We start from the raw sequence: 24564 nt of genomic DNA, 5'->3' as shown, positions 1-24564 counted from the left end.
CAGCACTCTTCATGGCAAAACGCAATGTCCAAATTTAATGGAGGTCACAATGTCCGCCATTATTCAAAAGTGCACAATTTTACATTTCATGTTAATTTCTCTGTTATGATTTTAAAAGAAACTTGTATGTCTCCAAATGCTTACTTCTATGCCATTAATGTATTAGTAAAATTTGATATCTATCAAAGACATCAGGGCACGGGGTCATGCCTATGCTGCGGTTAGGCTCAATCGGGCATTTTGGTTGTGTTATCCTTGGGGATGGCATTTATTGAGTCTCCTGGCTTGACACCTCTGTGCCCTAGGATCATGCATTGTTTTGGCCAGGTGAAATAAGTGCACTTTGATGAAGAGAAAGAGAGCCACATTAATAGAAGTTAAGTGAACCGTAACAAAATGGTTCTCTGGAAAGGAAACACTTTACAAAATCGTAATAACTGTAGTTATACTTTGACAATATGTTTAAAATGGTGTAGTGAAACAATGGTGGGGGTTTGTGTACTCTCAAAGACATAACTAATATAGAAAAGAATACTAGGAATCAGAGTAATGAAGAATGTCAATTGGTAAGTTTGAGAGCTTGCATACAAACAAATGCACATGAAGGCCCCTAAGTACCTGACTGAATAATCTGTACTCTAGGGCTCTACGATAGGGTCATTTGAAAACATATTATTCCGCCATAAAGTGTGAGGAAAAAGGTTGACAGAAAAGGGTTTCCAACAATTGTTTGCATAGCCTGGAATATGCTTCTAGATTCTGTGAAAGGCCTCAGTGAACTTATGTTATTCAGAAAAAAAGTTATGTTATTGCTCAAGGGCAGGGTGCCCTGAGCTCTCGTAGGGCTTCATTGTGAGTATGGCGAAGAAGCATCTTTCATGGGAATACCATTCTTCCATATTATAAATGTTTCAGAGATTCCGGGAATTAAATTATAGAATCACAAACACGGACCAGTTTTACTGGGTGTGTAACTGCAAATGATAAAACCAGGAGAGAAATGGGAACGGGCTACGACACAGGTCCAGTCAAGCCCTCACCTGTACCATCCACAAACTAGGGAGGGACCAACACTTTTCTCAGAAAGGTCACCCCCTTCTTATCACCAAGGCCTTTTCCACCCACTCCCAACATGACACAACCAACAACAGCTCCCCTTCTGATATTTACCACTTGCAGATGGTTAATGTTAGAAATGAGGTATTTGGTTGTCAGTCAGGTTACCCCCTGTCCAAGCAAGGACCCTCACTCTAGTCAGGGTAAGTCACACACAATCCAAATTATCCTGTGCCGACCTTCTGGTAGCTTGGCACTGAGCAGTCAGGCTTAACTTAGAAGGCAATTTGTAAAGTACTTGTGCAAATAAAACATACAATAACACCATATACACCACAAAAATACACCACACAGTGTTAAGAAAAATATATTTTATCTGGACATTTGCAGGTCAAAACGATCAAAGATGCAATAAGTAATTGTAGACATTTCACTGGAAAGTGATATAAAGGGGGTCATTCAGACCCCGGCGGGCGGCGTGAGCCGCCCGCCTGGCGGGAACCGCTGAATGACCGCACCGCGGTCAAAAGACTGCGGCGGCCATTCTGTGTTTCCCGCTGGGCTGGCGGGCGACCACCAGAAGGCCTCCCGCCAGCCCAGCGGGAAACCCCTTCCCACGAGGAAGCCGGCTCCGAATGGAGCCGGCGGAGTGGGAAGGTGCGACGGGTGCAGTTGCACCCGTTGCGAATTTCAGTGTCTGCTAAGCAGACACTGAAATTCTTTGTGGGGCCCTCTTACGGGGGCCCCTGCAGTGCCCATGCCATTGGCATGGACACTGCAGGGGCCCCCAGGGGCCCTACCACACCCCATACCGCCATCCTGTTCCTGGCGGGCGAACCGCCAGGAACAGGATGGCGGTATGGGGTGTCGGAATCCCCATGGCGGCGCAGCAAGCTGCGCCGCCATGGAGGATTCCTGAGGGCAGCGGAAAACCGGCGGGAGACCGCCGGTTTTCCCTTTCTGACCGCGGCCAAACCGCTGCGGTCAGAATGCCCTTGAGAGCGCCGCCAGCCTGTTGGCGGTGCTCTCGTGGTCGTTGACCCTGGCGGTCAATGACCGCCATGGTCAGAATGACCCCCAAAGTGTCTTAAATCTTTTTAAAGCATGCAAAGTCTCTTTCAAGCACAAAGTACCTGGTTTGCGTGAAAAATCTCCACAAAGGGTCGCAGAGGAGGAGAAGAGTGGAAACAAAGAGGTGTGCATTGATTTCTCGGGCCGCACACGGCGATGCGTCATTTAGTTTCCACGCAGGGACGGCTATGCGTCGATTTCTGGCACTCAGTCGTGGAACCACTTTCGGTCGCAGGGTTTTCTGATGCCCCGGGGTCTGTGAGTGGAATCCTGGGCTTGCGGAGCGAAGTCACAAGCGCTGTGTCGATCTGGTGGTTGTTGAGTGGACTTTCTTCCCGCACGGCAGGCCCTGCGTTGATTTCCCCTCTGGAAGTCAGGCTGCATCATCCTAGGTTGGCTGTGAGTCGATCTGGTGGGCCATGCGTCGGAGTTCCAGTCACATCTCAGGCACCGCGTTGATCTTCTCCTTGGGAAATCACGCTGCGTCGTTCCGGTTCAGCGTGCAGTGAATTTCTCACCGCGGGGCAGGCTGTGCATCGGTTTTAGCAAGTTGTGCATCGATTTTTCACTGCACAAGGAGTCCAGTTGCAGGAGAGAAGTCTTTTTGGTCTTGAGAATTCAGGGAACAGGAGGCAAGCTCTATCCAAGCCCTTGGAGAGCACTTCTTCACCACAGCCAAAGAGCAGCAAGGCAGCAGGCCAGCAGCAAGGCAGCAGTCCTTCACAGAAAGCAGTCAGGTGAGTCCTTTGGGCAGCTAGGCAGTTCTTCTTGGCAGGATGCAGGTTCTGGTTTTAGTTATCTTCTCCAGGAAGTGTCTGAGTTGGAAGGGGCAAAGGCCCTGTTTATATACCCAAATGTGCCTTTGAAGTGGGGAAGACTTCAAAGAGTGGCTTAGAAGTGCACCAGGTCCCCTTTCAGTTCAATCCTGTCTGCCAGGGTCCCAGTAGGGGGTGCACAGTCCTTTGTGTGAGAGCAGGCCCTCCACCCTCCCAGCCCAGGAAGACCCATTCAAAATGCAGATGTATGCAAGTGAAGCTGAGTATCCTGTGTTTAGGGTGTGTCTGAGTGAATGCACAAGGAGCTGTCAACTAAACCCAGCCATACGTGGATTGTGAGGCACAGAAAGATTTAAGTGCAGAGAAATGCTCACTTTCTAAAAGTGGCATTTCAAAAATAGTAATATTAAATCCAACTTCACCAGTCAGCAGGATTTTATATCACCATTCTGGCCATACTAAATATGACCTTGCCACTCCTTTGAGATCAGCAGCTACCATTCAAACAATGTATGAGTGCAGCTCCAATGTTAGCCTAGGAAGGGAGCAGGCCTCACAGCAGTGTAAAATTAATTTGTTTTTTTTTGCACTACCAGGACATGTAAACTACATAGGTACATGTCCTGCCTTTTGCCTACACAGCACCCTGCCCCTACCACAGAGGAGGAGAAGCGTGGAAACAAAGGGGTGTACGTCGATTAGGGGTGTCATATATGTAAAAAAAGGGGAGTTTTAGGCTTGGCAAGTACTTTAAATGTCAAGTCAAATTGGCAGTGACACTGCACACACAGGCCTTACAATGGCAGGCCTGAGACAAGGTTAAGGGGCTACTCAAGTGGGGGGCCCAATCAGTGCCACAGGCCCACTAGTAGCATTTAATCTACAGACCCTGGGCACATATAGTGCACACTACTAGGGACTTATAAGTAAATTAAATAGTCCAATCGGGTATGATCCAATGTTACCATGTTTAGCACTGGTTAGCAGTGGTAAAGAGTGCAGAGTCTAAAAACCAGCAAAAACAGTGTCCAAAAAGTGGAGGGAGGCAGGCAAAAAGTTAGGGGTGACCACCTTAAGGCTGTCAGGTCTAACAGTTAATATAAACAGAATAGTCTATGGAATCAAGGAAAATCTGCAGATTGTCACCCAGATTTTGTTGGTCAGCATAGTGATTTTCCATTCATGGGAATAAAACCCATAACGGAGGACTTAGGTGTAGGGATACTGGCCAAAATAAAATATTCCACACCCTTGTTTACCAATACCTAAATTCATCTCATAATAAGGGCCTCTAGGCTTTGATGCCATATCTCAGTGTCTAAATAAATATTTGGGCCAGATTTAAGAGGCCCTAGCACCACCAGAGCATCACTTTTTGCGCCCCTCCGGTGGCACTAACCACTTCTTCATATTTACAATGAGGTGTAACACCACTTTTTTTGGCTTTACATCTCCTTGTAAATATGGGCCCCTTCTTACGCAGTTTTCTGCATCGGAGGGGCATGCAATGGATGTTGTGGTGGGTGTTCCACCGCAATGTCCACTGCTTTTGTCGCTGCCCCAGAATTACAAGAATCTGTAAATCTGAGGCAGCGCCAAAATCTAATGCTACCCCAGGGGTGGCATTAGCATGGCGCAATGAGGAGGAATACTTTTATCCCTATCCATTTTTTGCTTTTTCTATGTGCTGCAGAATGCAGCAAACATAGAAGAAGCAAAATGCAATGGATGATTGTTTATGTGCAGGGACACCTTCCTGCACATAAACAATCACACCCCTCAATGCAGACACCCTTGCACTATGGTTCAAGGATGCCTGCGTTTGTATAGGCTGCTTAATTGAGCGCCAGCACAGGGGTGCGCCATATTTTAGCAAATACGGTTTATCTATGTTTCAAAACTGGCACGGCCTTATTAATTTTGGCGCAGTACTGCACTGTGCCATTTTCTGTAAATCTGACCTTTTGTGCTACGATTTCTAATAGAGTTTATAGGGCCAGATGTAGCAAAGTCGCAAATTGCGACTTGCAATTTGCGAGTCCCTGTGACTCGCAAATTGCAAGTCGCAATTTGGGATGCAGAAAGGTGTCTCAGACACCTTCTGCGAGTCGCTATGGGGTCGCAAAGACCCACCTCATTAATATTAATGAGGTGGGTCGCAATTTGCGACCCCATAGCGATTCAGGGCACTCACGGGGATGGAGGCCTGCTGGGAACAGCAGACCTCCATGTCCGTGACTGCTTTTAAATAAAGCAGTTTTTTTTTTCAAAGTGCAACCCGTTTTCCTTAAAGGAAAACGAGCTGCACTTTGAAAAATAAACCGAAACCTTTTGTTTCGGTATTTTTCAGGGCAGGTAGTGGTCCATCGGACCACTGCCTGCTCTGAAAAATTATTTTTTAGGCCAGACACAAAGGGGAAGGGGTCTCTAAGTGGATGGTAACTGGGAGTCCATTTGCGACCGCGAATTGCATACCAGTGCGACTCGCAAATAGGAAGGGAACACCCCTTCCTATTTGCTACTCGGAAATGCATTTTGCGAGTCAGTTCCGACTCGCAAAATGCATTTCTACATACCAGATGGGCTTTAGCGACTCGCAAACGGCGTTTTTCGCTTTCCTACATCTAGCCCATAGTGTATAAAATAGAATGACTAATATTGATTTTGAGATCTCAGAAGCTAAGATACACAATTAAAAGTTCCTGTCTTGAGCCAGCAGCTCTCACAAAAAATAAAGGTTTTTTTTCGGCAGCTCAGGCAGTGACCTGTTTATGGCTGTCAATTCACCAAAGTTCAACATCACACGTCATTTGACCTTACTTTGACTCACACATACATTCACACACTCTCTCACATAAACACACTCTCGTCCGCAAGCACGCACAAAAAAACATTTAAAAGCATCTTTACTTACCTCAGCTGCCAGATAGGGTCATATTTTAGCAAAGTGTACTCAATATTTTATTACAATGTAATAAACAAAATTGATAGGAAACCAGGAAAGTGGAGCTCCAGCCGACGTCCATTAGGATGAATTACCCATGTGTCCCAGACAAAGATTTTGCCACTTCTGAGGTCAGGGGTCGCCGAGGCAGTGCGGGGACTTAAAGGACAAGCCAGGGGTTGCAATTGCAAATCCTAGCAACCTCTACATGGCGTCCATGGACCTGGACCTGACGTCAATCAGACTTACGCTCTAAGAGCTCTTACTTTGCTGCACAATCTCATGATGCTTCCTAAGTTATTTTACTTAACCATGTTAAGTTCCCCTTTTTGTAGTTGTGCATAGTGCAAACTTGTCTATAAACATTAGAACGCAGTATAGGAGAAAGAGATTGTGCTACACGCTTTTTAGGGAGATTGTGTTATTTGCCTAGTGCGGGATGACACTGAGCCGTGAGCGAACCCGGTTGCCCAGTTCGAGAGCCAGCAGCTCTGGCCATCAGGCTAAAATGCAGGGACGAGCCGCTTTCAGTGTCGCAGTGCACACGGGCAATGTCCACATCATACAATTGATTCCAACAGCAATTTCCCCTCAAAAATGTGAACGGGCGCAGTGTGAGTTCATCAGTCACATTTAGTGCACAGAGAGCTGCATATAAAACTATTTGGCATTCGCTGCACAGTACTGCATTACTACTTTTTAATTCACTTCCACCACAAAGATGAACAGGGGACACTTTTAAACAGCACCACAAAATTACCATTTGTTTAGAACACCTGCCAAATGACTATCTACAGTTCCACCTGCCAAATGTCCTTTTTGCTGGCATTGTTACCTTGCTGTCATTGTAATGACTTTCTGGTGCGATTTCGTACCTCTGTGTAACATTGTGCATTTCTAACTAATCCATTTCCTGTTCGAGTATGGCCTTTAATATTGCTGCTAGCATTTGTTTTCTCTGGCATTAAACAATGGTGTTAAGTTTGGCAAACAATTTTGTTAGGTTGTTACAGGGGCGCACATGGTAAATACTGGCTAAATGGTAGACCGTTAATCAACCAATTGTAACTATAACCTCACCAGCAACATAGGTTTATATACATCAACTTCCAACCATAAATCTAAGCAATCCCTTTCCACTTTAAACATATGATTCACATGCTATGTCAAAAATAGCTGAAGATAATTCTGCGTCTAAACAACACTTCTTTGCACAGGGATTGGAATTATGAGTAGTGTGATAAATATCACACCTTATCAGTTTTTCCCTGATAGATTTTTCCAGACCAAACGTGACGAAATTTACTGTGGAGAAAAGGCCCATAAGAAAGGAAAACGTGAAATATGATATGTTAAATACTGATTCTGCATGATTTGTCTCACTTGCAAGCTAACAACTTGCAATAGTAGATAGCATTTACTAACATATCTAAAGTGAACAGCAGAACATAGCACAATAACTTACACTTAACACCGTAACAACACAATAGCATACAAAAAGGAAGTTCACAAAACAGTAAAATCTAAACAAAACACAACAGCCTAAATGAAGCACACTGAAATCACAACACATTGTGCTTCACAAAAAAACAACACAACAGATGAGCAAAACTGTTCCCTGCCACACATTACTGCAGCCTCTTCCCCAGCCCGGTACCCGCTAAATGACTAGGCCACACACAAAAATGTAAATCACGTCTTTATTCCTCTGCCTATACCTGTAAACTCCATCATTCCAAACCGAGACTTCATCACATTCTCCTCTAGCAACTGTATCACATTGATATAGAGTTGCACTGACTTCTTCCTTCACTTTACACATCATTACTAAATGGTTCTCTTTATCACAGACTTTGCATATCTGTCCAATAGTGGGACACTTTCCTTTGTGCAGAAACGCAAATCCACATCTGAATCACTACTTCTTTTTGTGGGTAGACATCACTTTGGATCCTTCATTCTTTTGTTTCAAATTACTTTTCATACTCATGATGGACTTATTCTGGGCAGCTCTAGTGACCATGTCAGCAGCTTGTCTCTCAGCACGTTCCTCAGCTCTGGTAGCCATCAACACTCACTCATCGTCTGAATGAATCGGACAAGCGACCATCGATAACTCTAAGCCGCATGGTTTCTTCATTGTTAAATTCATTGAAAGTACAATGTCCGATAAGTGTGTTGGGACTTTCTACAAATTCTTCAGTTGGTTCATCAACTCTTTGACATTACTGACTGAAAACATATCATTCATAATCAATATTTGGTGTTGGATTAAAATTGAGATAGAACGCATCTTTAATCTGATGTTATGTGACTTGTTTGTCAGTTCTCTGAATTTTCTTTTTGACCTTTTTCACACCATCACCAGCAAGACTTTTGAGATACTTGATAATCATACTGTTAATAATCTCTTCAGGTGCATCAATGACATCTTCAAATGTATCTATTCATGCCTTCCATCTATCACCAATAGTTTGATTTTTTGCAGCATCAAAAGTTGGTGGTGTTTGAGGAAGGCAGCACCATTGTAGACCAGTGTGGAACTTACTGATGTCAGGACTGGAGCTCTGTTTCCCTCCCCTTGACTGGAAACCAGTATCAGGTCCATTCAGGCATCAGCCCTGGCCCTGCAATGGACTGACCTTGGGGTCGTCCTTGATGGGCTCCATCGGCGAGACGGTTTTCTGCCACATTTCTGCCTGCTGTAAATATGGATCTTTCCATTAGCACAACCCCTGGCACATCACTTGGGGCCACTGTGAACTGTGGTATGATGACTCTGTTTATCGGGCACAGTGTGTCATCTATGTTACTTGTTTTACACTTCAGCTTCCATATTCTTACACCTGTTTGATCTCTGCCTTGCAGAGCTATTTGGTTTCTGACAATTGTCTTTGACTGCGCTTTGTAAATCTGGTTGAATCCACCTTCAGCGTCGCTCAGTACACTGTATAACTTTATTTTGCATGGCAGCATCGTCAATTTTTGTAGGATCTTTGTTGTAATTTATTTACCAACAGAGCGTACACATCTTAGTGAATCTCCCTTTCCGTTCACAGGCTTCACACCAGCTGAAGTTAACCTTTGACTCCACATACGCCAACTGAAGGCTCTGCAGTTTGAGGAAGACATGTGGCATGCAGGAGCAGTTTGCTTGGACCACGGCAAACTCTCCAGGAAAGCACTTTCTTCTTCGGGTTACTTATCCCCTATCTCGTTGGCAGTTGTAGCATCTTCCACAACCTGGATACCCACTAAATTACTAGGCTACACACAGAACTGTAAATCACATGTCTATATTCCTCTGCTTGTACCTGTGAACTCAAAACTTCCAAACCAAGGTTTCATCACATTCTATTCTAGCAACTACGTCAGACTGATACAGAGTCTGCTGGGAGCCTGAACATTTCTGATCTTAATCATACAAGACACTACAATTCCCACCTTCAGAATCTTGTTTTCACAAAATAGTGACATAAGGTGTTTGCAGCAAGAGCTGCCTTAATTTTCAAGTGGTGCTCATTCATGCTCTAGGTAGGAAGTTAAGAGAGCGGTATTTTGTTGTGATGATGTGCAGTGTTGTTTTTTTGTGCTGCAGTGTTTTGGTGTGCTAAAGTGTGATTTTGTTATATTGTACTGTGGTTGTTGTGTTACGTTTTATTTTGCTGTGATGTAGCCTAATGTATTTTGAGTTGTTACGATGCTTTGCAGATGTTATTTTAACATGTTTTATTTTTTACTCTAGCTATGACAAAAAAGGTTGCTATGTTTCTAGCTAAAAGGAGCACCCACCTTGAAGTTTCTGTGACTAGCAACCATTTACTACTGTCTGATGTGATATAAGAGCTCTGCTTCAGTGCTTCAACAATTTAAGAGTCCTGCTGCACAGTATGACCTCACTACTTAAGTCTCTGGTTGAACTATGGCACTCAGGATAGGCATAAGTCTCCCTTTCAAGTCCCAAGCCTATAAGCCTATGGGTGTAATCGGAGACTATGCCCATGAGGATAGATGTAGGTGTTCTTTTGGGTGCATTATCTATAGGCTTAAAGGTGGAATCTGGGACTATGGTCCAGAGAATAAATGTGCATCCTATTTCAGGTCCCAAGTCTGTAATCCTGTAGGTGGATTCTCAGACTTGTCCTCAAGATACACATAGGTGTTCTTTCAGGTCCCAAGTCAATTAGTTTAATGGTGAAGTCCTGTACTATCAACCTTAGAATACACATAAGTCTTCTTTCAGCTCCTTGGTCTCCAGGCTTAATAAAAACAAATGTGACTATAATCCTCAGAATACACATTGGTCTTCTTTCACGACCTCTAGTCTTCGTTCAAGGGAGAGGATGTGGTGTTACAACAAGAGCTGTCAACTCTGGAACTGGGGAACCAGGTTTGAGCCTCAAGTTCAGCTAAATATCCTATGATTCTGTGCAAATCACTTAATCTCCATGCCCCTAAAAAATAATGGCCCTCATTACAACCCTGGCGGTCGGTGTTAAAGCAGCGGTTATACCGCAAACAGGCCAGCGGAAGAAAAAATGGGATTACGACCGTGGCAGAAACCGCCAGCATACACAGCCACTTTAACACTCCGACTGCCACGGTGGTACAAAGAAACAGCACGGTGGACACTGCCAACAGACAGGCGGAAGACAATGTACCGCCCACCCTATCACAAGATGCCTATCCACCACCTTTTCCGGGGTGGAACCAACGTGAACAAAAAACGCGGGGGAAACAATACACAGAAGGGAAAACACTCACCTCTCCACACCCCACGAGGAACCAGGACACCATGGAGCCTGAATTGCAGTTACTGCTGATGATGGTCTTCCTTCTCTTCTATCAGGAGCTCCAATGACGGCGGCGACGACCACGGTGAGTACTGCACCTAAACACAGGGGAGGGGGGAAGGGAAAAGAGAGTGACACACACACGCAACACGCAACATCCCCACCCCCACCCTCACCCACAACACCCTACATACAAATACATGCAGCAACAGTACACATACACCTCCCCCCCGGAAGAACGCAAGGACAAAAGGAACTGATTTGAACGAATGTAATCATGTGTAATCTCATTATCAGTTAAAAATCCAGTAAACGCAATTATGCACACCAACTACACAAGTCCGGATAGTGCACCAATCATTGTCCGTGGACCACTGGGCCCAAAATGCATTGGCCATGCCCACACTAGATACCTGACTGGAAACGGAGATAAAACTGCAGGGGCATCAGATCGAAATGAAACAGGCACCTCAGGGGGAGGGGGCACCTCAGCCAGATGAACGCACGACGCCACTGCTGCACGAGGGGGCTCCATGCCCATTGATGTATACTGGGGAGTGCAAAGCCACAGTCTCTCAAGTCTTTCCAGTGGGTGGTTTTCCCACTGCTTTATCCTGGGGAGTGCAAAGCCACAGTCTCTCAAGTCTTTCCAGTGAGTGGTTTGCCCACTGCTTTATCCTGGGGAGTGAAAACCCACAGTCTCTCAAGTGGATGTCTTACTCCACTGGTTCTGAAGGGGGCTTTGTGCCCAAAGTGCTTCATCCTGTCAAGGACTGAGGTAGTGGATGTAACTCTCCACTGGTTCTGGAGGGGGCTTTGTGCCCAGAGTGCTTCATCCTGCCAAGGACCCAGTGACTACGAAAGTGTAATGTGAATCACGAATTCCCCCCTAGACAAGAGTAGTGTGTGAAGAATCGCTGAGACAGTAAGAATACAGTAAAGGTAAGTAAATTACCCCACCCCAGAGCCCAGAAAAGCAGGAGTAAAGTACTGCAAGTTTTCTTAGGACACACTACATCTTGTGATCGGGAATTTGCAGTAACCAACTAAGTCTGCAAACAACAACTGCTGGATTCCTGATCCTGAAGACGCGCGCTTATTTTCCTTTTCCTCCGGACTCCGCTCACCTGGGAGGACAAGCCAGCCAGCCAGTAGTAAATGGCAGGAGCCCTTTAAAAACATCACAGCGCTCCCACCTCGCGGGACGCGCGCTTACTTTCCTTTTCCTCCGGACTCCGCTCACCTGGGAGGACAAGCCAGCCAGCCAGTGGTAAAGGGCAGGAGCCCTTTAAAAACATCACAGCGCTCATGCCTCGCGGGACGCGCGCTTACTTTCCTTTTCCTCTGGACTCCGCTCACCTGGGAGGACAAGCCAGCCAGCCAGTAGTAAAGGGCAGGAGCCCTTTAAAAACATCACAGCGCTCCCGCCTCGCGGGACGCGCGCTTACTTTCCTTTTCCTCCGGACTCCGCTCACCTGGGAGGACAAGCCAGCCACCCAGTAGTAAAGGGCAGGAGCCCTTTAAAAACATCACAGCGCTCCTGCCTCGCCTGAGATTTAGTTTGGTTTCCTGTATTGGCAGGCTTATAGCACAAAAGAGTAAAACTGGGGATGAGAGATCGCAAATGGAAAACAGCGACACTAACCTCGAAGCAATTGATTGACTGAATCAAGAATACTTAAGCCCACCCAGAGATTTATTAGTAGTAGAGACCCAAGAAGATACTAGCTATCAAGATTTAGGGGGAGGAAACACAGAGGAGCACTTACCTAGTAGAAAGGAAATGATCATATCCCAGAGCCCTACTATTAACAATATGGCATCTACTAGTAGGGGACTGACTTCTATGATCTCCTGGAATGTAGCAGGGCTAAAAAGCAAACTTATAGATCCTGACTGGCATGCTTACATAGACCAATTTCATGTCTGTCTTTTCCAAGAAACCTGGCTAAAGGATCCACTGCATAAGCTGGGATACAAAACTTTCTGTATTAGTGCAATTGCAGCAGCAAGAGGAAGGCCGTCTGGGGGGCTGGTTATATGGGTAAAAATTTCCCTCAATATCAAGACATGTAAACGTGATACAGGGTCGGTCGATATAATGTGGCTAGAACTAGGGGATAAAAATAAGGAGACTTCACATCTATTTAACATGTTCTTAAGACCTAGGAAATTAAATCAGGAGTCTTATGAAATTGATATGTTGGATGTCATGTTGGGGAAGATCCCAGCAGGTGAATCAATAATGATTGGGGGAGACTTTAATTGCACCTTTGAGCCTATAATTGGCCTTGAACATCTGGCAGATGAGGAAGATTTTGCTATAGCAGTCCCTCCTCTTTCAAATGAAAAGCCGATTCCTGGTACGGTTGCTGCAATACAGTTAATGGGCCTTACGCTAAAGCATGGATTGAGGGCATGTGATGGTAGGGTGGGACTCGGTGGCCCTGATATGGTCACTTTTCAGAGAGGTAATACGAGCTCAAAGTTAGATTATATCTTGCATAGTACCAGTACATGGGAGAGAATAGTTAATAGTTGAATTGAAGGGCTATTCTACCGAGTTGAAGTGTAGCGAAAGGGACAAGGTGGAGCTACAACCTACCCTTACTAATAATCGAAGGGCAGTAAAATGGCAAGCGATATCGGGCAATCTGGGTGTTATGACTAACATTTATAATATATACATAGAACTAATGGGACCTCATGTCCTTAAAACAAGTACAGACATCCCAATTATGGATATCCATCAATCCATGAGCATTGCATTAAGACCATACCTCACTAAACAGATACAGCAAAGAAATAAAAAACGTAAAGAGCAGATATTTCCATCTAATCCCTGGTATACCACGGAATGCAGAGAGAGGAAATTACTACTGGTAGAGGCCCTTAAACAGAAAGATCCTATAGCTGTGAAACAGACAAGGGCCGGATATAAGAAAAGCTTGGTTTCAGCACAGAAGCATTGGGAGGACCAAAAATGGCAGGACCTTCTAGAGGCAGCTAAATGTAAAGATACAGCAACATTTTGGAAGATAGTTACTCACGGAAAGAAAGAGGGGACTTACACCACCGATCATTATATAGACCCTAGTGTTTGGATCAACCATTTTACTCATCTATATTCTGATTCGCCTAATTTTGGCGTACAACTCTCATTGAACAAAGCTGTATCTGTCCGGAGTAGCTTTCCAACATTACAGTTTAGCCTGAAAGAAACAGTGTCTGCTATTGAAATGACCAAACTAGCCAAGGCCCCAGGACTGGATAAAATCCCTGGGGATTTGCTCAAGCATAATATAGAAATTTGGGCACCGTATGTAAATCTACTCAGCAACGCCATAGCAAGGGGAGAACCAGTTCCTGAGTCATGGAAAGGTGCTGAAATAATTCCTGTCTATAAGCAAGGATCTAGGGAGGACCCTGGGAATTATAGGCCAATTAGCCTTATCGAAGTTATGCAAAAAGTTTATGCCAGACAGCTGTTGGAAAGAATAGGACACTGGACAGAGGAAAAAAAACATACTGACAACATACCAGGCAGGCTTCAGAAAGCAGACAAGTACAATTGACCAGGCCTTTAGATTACTAACAATAGTGTGGAAATATACAAAATTAAAAAAAGGCCATCTGTACATTGCGTTTGTAGACTTGCGTGCGGCCTTCGACCTGGTGCCAAGAGATTCATTGTGGTCTGCATTGGGGAAGCAGGGCATGCCGGGGAACCTCCTCCTTCAGATAAAGAGATTGCATGAGAATAACTTTGCAAAAGTGCGGTGGGGCCCTAATGGAGAATTGACTGATTCAATACCTATTAAAAGGGGAGTGAGGCAGGGTTGGGTACTTGCTCCGACACTCTTCTCATTGTATATTAATGACTTGGTAGAGTATTTAAAAGAGAGTAACCATGATTCACCAAGATTGAATGGAGAACCAGTTCCTGCCCTACTATTTGCTGATGATACTATTTTGCTATCTCAAACTCCTATGGGCTTACAATCCCTATTAGGAATCTTTAGTGATTACTGTAACATGAAAGGGTTGGAGATAAATGCAACCAAAACAAAGTATCTGACTGTCAATCCCCATAAAGCACTTAAAAGGGGCATTGTGGTTAATGGGCATGCCCTAGAACGTGTTAAAATTTTTAATTATTTAGGGATATTGTTGGATGCAAAGTTGTCCTGGACGCCGCAAATTAATAAAGCTGTAACCTCTTTAGTCCACAGCTCTGCGGCTATAAATAACAACTATAAAAGCTCAAGAACAGGAATTATAACACCAGTCCTTGAGGTTTATAGATACAAAGCGCAGGCTGCTGCATTATATGGCGCAGAGCTCTGGGGTACTGCAAATTTAAATACACTAGTAGTTCAAGAAAATAATTTTTTGAGGGGTATACTGGGACTACCACCATCTACCCCGTTAATCCCTCTTATTTATGATATAAACCTGAAGCAAACAGGTAAATTGGCAGCTTTGAGGCCATTACTATACTGGTGTAGATTGTGGACGACTCCAGCACTAATCCACTACAAGCAAGCGTTAATGGAGTTAGTGGATCTTGATAAATCAATTTCCCTACCGTGGCTACATTACATAAGGCATTGGTTTTATAATCGAGGGCTGAAGCATTACTGGGATGAACCCCATACACTTAAGATGGAATCTAAGGCCCGATTAAAACAAGCATATTGGGAATTCTACTTGAGTAGTCCCTTTCGCAATCAAAATTTGGGTAGATTGACGTCCAGTTTCTTGGACTTTAAATTTACACCAAGAGCTGAGGACTGGCTAGATACAATCATCCTAGGCGAGCGAAAACATTGTTTGTGAAATTTAGGTATGGGATTCTCCAGACTAAAGCCTTTACTACTAAATGGAGCCCCCAGAAAGAGAGCAACCATGAGGCGATATGTGGGTTATGCAGTATGGAGACTACTGAAACTGTGGACCATGTTGTGTTTTTCTGCAAAGCGTATGATAAACCTAGAAAAAAATGGATACAACCTATTTGTAGGAACGCAGGTATCAGGAATTATAAAGAAGCGTCCAGACTACTTAGGTCTAATACTAGTCCACTGATCGTTTTTGGAGTAAGCCGTTTTCTTTTAGCGACTTCATTTATTAGGGATAAGGTGGGACTGAGGTTTTAATAAGTCTAGATCGATACTTATAGATAAATATTAAGAAGAATAAATTACTAATAGTCCCCTCCCTAAGCAAGTTAGCCGCTAGATATAATACAGTCCTTAAAGCGAAGGTAAATATAGGCTTTTTTAGATATTTTCTAGGAAATTTCTTTTATCTTCTTAGATTTATTTATTTATTGTTCACTTAATTGGTTAAATAGTCCTCCCACAGTTAAGTAAACAAGTTTTTGATCTTATGGGAGGCAAATTTTAGGATTTTAGAAAAAAATTTATAATGTAATTGATTGTTATTTATAGCTTTTAGGACTTCGATTGGCCATTACCTAGATAACTTGATTTTAGTATTTAAGTGAATAATAATTGTTGCTGGAATAATTAGCTTTTTATTTTGCTTGATTGTACTTTCCTTTTATGGCTTTTAGCTGAATAAAGGTGTGTGTGAACTGAACTGAAGACCTGCAAAAGAAGGGGACCAAGTCCAGAAGTCGAAAGAAGTTCCAGGATGGGCAGGAGCCCCTGCCAACCCTGAAGAGGGTGCAAAAGAAGAGTCCCTGGTTGGACAAAGACTACAGTAGTGCACCTTAGGAAGATGCCAGCAGGTTCCTGCATGATGTAGAAGATTTCTCACAACGTGAAGATGGATGCAGATGTGATTTCATGTTGGAAGTCGCCAATAAGCCTTCATTACCACAAAAGTGCTTTTTGCGTCAAAATGACGCTGGCTGGACGCAGGGGGGACCTGAAGGCCTCAAATCTGTGTGAGGAGGAAGAGGGGCTCTCAGAAATTTAGAGAGCCCTCAGAATGCCAGGCAGCACCCACGGGAGAACCAGGACATGGGGACAAAGGAGGTGCAAAATGCGGTTGGTGCAGCACAACAAAGAAAGGTCCCACGCCGCCGGAGAACAACTCAGTGAGTTGAGCATCACAGGATGGGGTGCTGGGGACCTGGGCCAGGCTGTGCATAAAGTAATTTTGCAAATGGTGCACAGAGGCCTCAGGAGGTGAAGAAGATGCAGTACACAGGGGTACTGTTGCTCTGAGGAAAGGCAAGGTCTTTCCTCCTCTAAATTGCATCAGCAGCACCTCAGGACAGTCTATGTCGATGGAGTCCACCCTCTGTGTCCTTAAGAGCATGCTCGTTATTGTGAGAGGAGTCCAAGGGTACTTGTCGTCATATTGGAATGAGCAGGGTAGTGACTCCATCACCCCACAGGAGATTTCTTCGGTCCTTCTGGTTCAGGATGAAGACAGGGAGTCCTCAGAGCGTGCACACCCTGGAAACTGTTGCAGTTGCTGGCTGGAGCTGAAGTTGCAGAAGAAAAGTATCCCTTGTGGATACTTTGTTACTGTGACAGTGGTTCCGGGAGCAGGCTGCAGTTGATCCGAGGTCAGAGGATGAAGTAGTAGTTGCAGAGGATTCCTAAAGGAAACTTGCAAGCAGAATCTGAAGGGAACCCACAGGAGAGACTGTAAATAGCCCTGAAAGGGGGATTGCTACCTTATCAGGTAAGGACCTATCAGGAGGGGTCTCTGACCTCACCTGCTGGTACTGGCCACTCAGAATCCTCCAGAGTGCTCCCACACCTTGCAAAACAAGATGGCAGAAGTCTGGAACACACTGGAGGAGCTCTGGGCACCACCCCTGGGGTGGTGATGGACAGGGGAGTGGTCACTCCCCTTACCTTTGTCCAGTTTCACTCCAGAGCAGGGGACAAGGGGTCCCTGAACTTGTGTAGACTGGTTTATGCAAGGAGGGCACCATCTGTGCCCTTCAATGCATTTCCAGAGGCTGGGGGATGCCACCCCTCCCGAGCCTGTAACACCTATTTCCAAAGGGAGAGGGTGTAACACCCTACTCTCAGAGGAAATGCTTTGCTCTGCCTTCCTGGGACTGAGCTACTCAGACCCCAGGAGGGCAGATCCCTGTCTGTGAGGTGGCAGCAGCTGTAGCTGCAGTGCAAGCCTCAGAGAGCTGGTTTGGCAGTAATGGGGGTCCATGGTGGAGCCCCCAGGATGCATGGAATTGGCTCCCCAATACCAGATTTGGAATGGGGGGACAATTCTATGATCTTAGACATGTTACATAGCCATATTTGGAGTTACCATTGTGAAGCTACATATAGGTATTGACCTATATGCAGTGCATGCGTGTAATGGCGTCCAGCACTCACAAAGTCCCAGGAAATGGCCCAGAATTTTGTGGGGGCACCTTTGCTAGTGCAAGGGTGCCCTCACACTTAATAATTTTGCACCTAACCTTCAGAAAGTGAGGGTTAGACATATAGATGACTTATAAGTTATTTAAGTGCAGTGAAAATGGCTGTGAAATAACATGTGTGTTATTTCACACAGGCTGCAATGGCAGGCCTTTGCAAGGGTTTGTCTGAGCTCCCTATGGGTAGCAAAAGAAGTGCTGCCGCCCATATTGATCTCCTGGAACCACAGTGCCCTGGGTATCTAGGTACCATATACTAGGGACTTATAAGGGGGGTCCAGTGTGCCAATTGAAATTAGTCAATGAAGTCCCTAGCCTATAGTGACACATTTAAAAGCAGAAAGAGAAATTGGACTGAGGTTCTGATTAGTTTAGCCTCAGTGACACAGTCAAGCACTACAGTATACAGACACACACATTATGCCATAAACTATGAACACTGGGGTCCTGACCAGCAGGATCCCAGTGAGACAGGCAAAAACATACTGATACATGAAAAAATGGGGGTACATTGCAAGGAAGATGGTACTTTCCTACAGTACCCACCAAGAGAGTGTGTACTGATGGGGCTTGATGGAACAGCTGGGACCTCAACTCTGGAAAATACTGACAGTCTCCAAAATATACTTGGCAGTGGAAAAGGTGTTCTGTGCATTGCTTTGGTCTACTTGCATTTTTTTAATTTCCTATCATGGAATCATTAGTAGTGGGTGTTGAAACTGCTCATTTTGTATAACATAATACCTCTTCCTATGATATATTTCGATTCAAGTGGGAATAGTGCAACTCCTTTTCTTCCAAGGGAGGAGTTAGAAAAACTGCACTTTATGAACACATTGACTTCAGAACTGAAAGGAGACTTATGTCTTTCCTGAAACCCAATGTCACAGCTTCCACCATAAAGCTTATAAGTTGCAACTTGAAGGAGGCCTATGTCTGTGCTGAGGATCACAGTCTCAGATTCCACAATTTAGCCTATAGACGTCCTTGAAAAAAGTCCTATTCTTCAAACCATAGTATAAAACTTCACCTTTAAACGCATAGAATTAGCTTATAGACTTACCCTTTTTTGTTGCAGTTTAATATAAAGCGAACTCGACTTGGAGGTGTTGCAGAACTTTACATGAGTGCCAGTTATATTACAAGACACATTGGCCCTCATTACAACCCCAGTGGTAAATGCTGCTTACTGCCATGCAGAAGACCGCCAACATAGCGCTGCGGACGCGGAATTCCGCTACAGATATTACGACCCACAGCTCGGAATCCGCGATAATACAGACACCCACACAAGTCCGCCACACCAAAGGTCAGTGATAAACTGGCGAAACAAAACCTCCACCGTCACGCCAACAGGAATACGCCCATACTATCATGCCCCACGAATCCACGCGGCGGTCTTTCAACCGCGGTATTCCATTGGCGGTGCACACCGCCTTCGCTCAAAATATGCACACATTTACAAAACACAGCCACATTGGACAATTCAAAATACACACACCTGATACACATACACACACCACTCCCACAAACCCAATACAATATAAAACACACACCTGCATCACCCACAAAGCCCTATGACAAAAATCCCCTAAGAAGGCCAGAGAGAGACACTACAATCTACAAACAAGCATCCACAGGCACACAACACCATCACCCACATGACAGCCACGCACCCCACACAACACACCACTAAATATCACCCCACAAATCACAACACACTTTTCCCACACATCACACACACCACCCCATGGCACAGCAAAGACACCCCAGGTTCTCTGAGGAGGAGCTCAATGTCATGGTGGAGGAAATCATCCGGGTAGAGCCACAGCTATTCGGATCACAGGTGCAGCACACCTCCATAGCTAGGAAGATGGCGATATGGCGAAGAATAGTGGACAGGGTCAACGCAGTGGGACAGCACCCAAGAAATAGGGATGACATCAGGAAGAGTTGGAACGACCTACAGGGGAAGGTGCGTTCCGTGGTATCCAGACACCACGTAGCGGTACAGAGGACTGGCGGCGGACCCCCACCTCCTCCCCCACAACTAACAACATGGGAGGAGCAAGTCTTGGCGATTCTGCGTCCTGAGGGCCTCGAAGGAGTAGCTGGAGGAATGGACTCTGGTAAGTCCAAACTTAACCACCTTATCCCCACCCTACCTGCATGCTATCACATACCCCCACCCTCACCCCCATCACTCCAACTCCTCACACATGTCCCACTATCACAAACCACACATCCAAACACCAAGCCCTGCATGCAACACCAAAGCATGGACACCCATCACCAATGGATGGCCACGACACATACCCATACACCCCACTAAACCATCATCACACAAGGTCCCACACAGGAATGCATGCACTGGGGTACACAGTCAACCACCCATTGCACACCATGGTACACACAGATGCAATAATCATGCTTTTACACCCCTGCAGGACCCCTACCCAACGTCACTGGACAGGAGGGTCCAGACATGTCCACACCACCAACAGAAGAGGCCCACAGTGATGCCAGCAGCTCTGTCCAACTGGATCTAGATGACCAGCCCCGCACATCTGGGACCTCAGGATAGTCGGTTCCCCTCACCCAGTCACAGGCCACCACAGAGCTTCCCCCCTCTGGAAACACCAGTACAGCACCCACCCAGCGGCCCATACCTCTGTTCCCAGGACACGTCAATCAGCAGTGTGTCCACCACTACAGGGAACCCAGGCTAACCCACCACCCCAACAACAACAGGGACCGGGGGGCAGTGGTAGTGGGCACACCGTTCAGGGGACAGAGGCGCAGGAACACAGTGGAACTGGGAGGGCTGCTGTGCGACAGGGGGAGGACAGGCCCAGGGAACCCACTCTCCACGAGGCCCTCTCCAACATCATGAGAGCATACCATCATTCCCAGGAGACGATGGCAATGGTACTGGCCAAGTTTCAGGAGACCCAGCGGCTGCAGGAGGAACAGTATTTGGGCTTCAGGGAGGAATTCAGATCCATCAAGTCCACCCTGGGCACCATCGTAGGGGTGCTGAAGGAAGTCCTCAAAACCAGGAGGGACACTGTGGCACAACAAGGGGCCCCTGGCACTAGTCTGGACGATGAACTGCCAACCACCTCCACCAGCGCTAGTGGACAGGAGGCACCGCCACAGGACCAGCACACTAGCACCCCACCCCCTGCTGACGGAGAACCACCCCACAAATGGTCCCTGAGATCCAGGACAAAGACAGAGAACGATGCCAAGACCCCCGCCAAGAAATTAGACCGTCCTGAATGTCATCTTTTTGTCCCACCTTGTCACCCTGTCCATCCTCAAATTGCCCAAGCTCCACTTCCTATGCCCCTTTGGACAATGCACCTGTGAAACAAATAGACTGGACTCTGCCATGGACATTCCTCCACCATCACCCCTCACCGTTTTACAGCATTCTCCAATATTGAGCACTAAAATAAACACCCTTAAAGCACAAAACAATCTGGAGTCTGTCCGTGATTTCCAAATAGTGTATTAGCAATTACAGTGACAAAATGTTCTTTCAATTGTAATGTCAACATACCTATGTCACACAGCTCTAATCCATGAGGAAACAAAGCAGATGTCACACAGTGGGACCCACATCTGTGATATCGTAAGGGAAAGTGAAAACTCAGTGACCATACACTGGGTGAAAAGGACAGACAGTAGAGAGGTAGTAGTGTTAAATTACATGTAGTAGGCAGGTTTGTCTTCATACCTGTGTCTCACTGGAAGTATTGCAGAATAACCGAGTTCCTGTTGTTGATGTCCTCTCTTCTGCTTCCTCGTCTTCACTGTCCACAGGCTCCACAGCTGCAACAACACCTCCATCTGGACCATCTTCCTGCAGAAAAGGCACCTGCCATCGCAAAGCTAAGTGGTGAAGCATACAGCAGGCCACGATGATATGGCATACCTTCTTTGATGAGTAGAATGGAGAACCACCTGTCATATGGAGGCACCTGAACCTGGCCTTCAGGAGGCTGAAGGTCCTCTCTATAATCCTCCTAGTTAGCCCATGGCCTCATTGTAGTGTTCCTCTGCCCTTGTCCTGGGATTCCTCACTGGGGTCAGTAGCCATGACAGGTTGGGGTAACCAGAGTCACCTGAAAAAGGCGAGGGACAACTGTTAGACACACATTAACCTGTCAGGATATCCCCAGACCCAGACAACTATTCCCACTGATTTGGTTCCAGGTGCTCACCTAATAGCCACACACGGTGCCTCTGGTGTTGCCCCATCAGATAAGGGATGCTGCTATTCCGCAGGATGTAAGGGTCATGCACTGAGCCAGGGAACATGGTAATCACATGGGAGATGTACTGGTCTGCCAAACACACCATCTGCACATTCATCGAATGATAACTCTTCCGGTTTCTGTACACCTGATCACTCCTGCGGGGTGGACCAAGGCCACATGTGTCCCATCAATGGCACCTATGATGTTGGGGATACGTCCCAGGGCATAGAAATCACCTTTCACTGTAGGCGAATCCTCCACCTGAGGGAAAAAGATGTAGCTCTGCATGTGTTTCAGCTGGGCAGACAACACTCTGGACCACACGTTGGAAAGCATAGGCTGGAACATCTCTGATGCTATGGCCAATGTTGTTTGAAAAGACCCACTTGCAAGGAAATGGAGTACTGACAGCACCTGCACTTGAGGGGGGATTCCTGTGGGATGGTGGATAGCTGACATCAGGTCTGGCTCCAACTGGGCACACAGTTCTAGGATTGTGGCACGATCAAGCCTGTAGGTGATGATTACACGTCTTTCCTCCATTGTCGACAGGTCCACCAGCGGTATGTACACCGGAGGATGCCACCATCTCCTCACATGTCCCAGCGGACGGTGCCTATTAAGGACAACAGCGAGCAGAGAGTCAACCAACTCAGAGGTACGTACACACAGCTTACACAGAACACGATTCATAATCCGAAATTAGCATGTATGAGTGTTGAGGCAAGGCCTAGGTATGTGTGACGCAGTTAAAAATAGATCCATGTGGGCCCCTGAAATGGCGGCTGCCTGACCTGTGAAGTGGGACAATGGGATATGAGGTAACTGCGCTGGCGTTGTACACCGTTGCGGTAGGCGGTTGAAGACCGTGGCGCAATTCTGCATTGGTTAACATTGGACCCTATGGGTCCCAGGAGCCAATGACGATGTACGCCGGCGGTGATGGTACGCACCGCTGCGGACGTGACCGCCATTTTCTGTCTGTTCAATCACTCGGACCTACACTGCAAGTGCTGCTGTGACCTCAGTCTGGAAGAGACAATGGCTCTTGCGTCTGGGGAAAGGGCCCCTGCCTTCACATCGGAGGAGTTGGAGAAACTCGTGGATGGGGTCCTCCCCCAGTACACGCTACTCTATGGTCCTCCAGACAAACAGGTAAGTACACTGGGCGCATGCTGTATGGCCTATGCCTGTGTGGAGTGGGGTGGATGAAAGACAGGGGGGGAGAATGAGGCGTGCATGAAACAACAGTGAGTGCATGTGCCACATGGCAAGGGTAGGGATGCGGGCCAATGACTGTGACGGTGCAGTTGGTAATAACTCCTCTTTTTCCCCTGTACAATTCCTGTAGGTCAGCGCCCACCAGAAAAAGGATATTTGGCGTGCCATCGCCAAGGACGTCCGGACCCTGGGGGTCTATCACAGATGGAGCACCCACTGGCGTAAGAGATGGGAGGACATTCGCTGCTGGAGCAAGAAGATGGCGGAGGCCCAGCTGGGGATGGCTTACCACCGTGGGAGGGGTGCCCGTCGCACCATGACCCCCCTGATGTTCAGGATCCTGGCGGTGGCGTACCCGGAGTTGGATAGGCGCTTGAGGGCATCACAGCAGCAACAAAGGGGTGAGTACGATCTCATTCTGCTGATTCAGCGTGTAGTGGAGGTGTCTGGGTGGGGGAGGTGGACTGTGGGTTCCCCTAGGCCAGGGCGAGTGTGCTAGTTAGGTCCCCTTTTTGAGGCAGGCCCTGTGGCACCCCACCCCACCTGGGTACAGTTCCAACTACACCTAGTCAGGCTCCTGTGACATCCATGTGTGCAGATGTCAGCCATAGCCTTGTAGGCCATGTCCCAGGGATTGCATAGTGGACCCCAAGTGCGCGGCGTAGTGCAGGGGGCTTCTGGGTCTGTCGTGTCCGCCAACGGTAGCAGTAATGCATGCACTCAACATGTCTTTCTTCTGTTGTCCCCCCCTTTTTGTGGGCTCCCTGTTCTTGTGTGCATTAGCATCATCAGGCGGTGGAGCAGAGGCACCGGAGCAGGAGGGAGCTGCATCCCACATGGCCCTGGAGGGCGACACTATGGATTCTGATTTCACCAGTGGGACGGAGGGCGAAGGGAGCTCCACGGCGGGGACAGGAGCTGACACCAGTGATACGGACTCGTCCTCTGATGGTAGCTCCCTTGTGGTGGCGGGCCCATCTGTGCCCCCCCATCTACAAGTACAGCCGCCACCCCCCCTTCCAGTACCGCATTCCCAGCAGCCGCTCAGCCTTTGCCCCATGCCCAC

This window comes from Pleurodeles waltl, chromosome 10, assembly GCF_031143425.1.
Source record: "Pleurodeles waltl isolate 20211129_DDA chromosome 10, aPleWal1.hap1.20221129, whole genome shotgun sequence".
In the NCBI taxonomy this organism is placed as follows: Eukaryota; Metazoa; Chordata; class Amphibia; order Caudata; family Salamandridae; genus Pleurodeles; species Pleurodeles waltl.
This window is presented reverse-complemented; position numbering follows the sequence as displayed.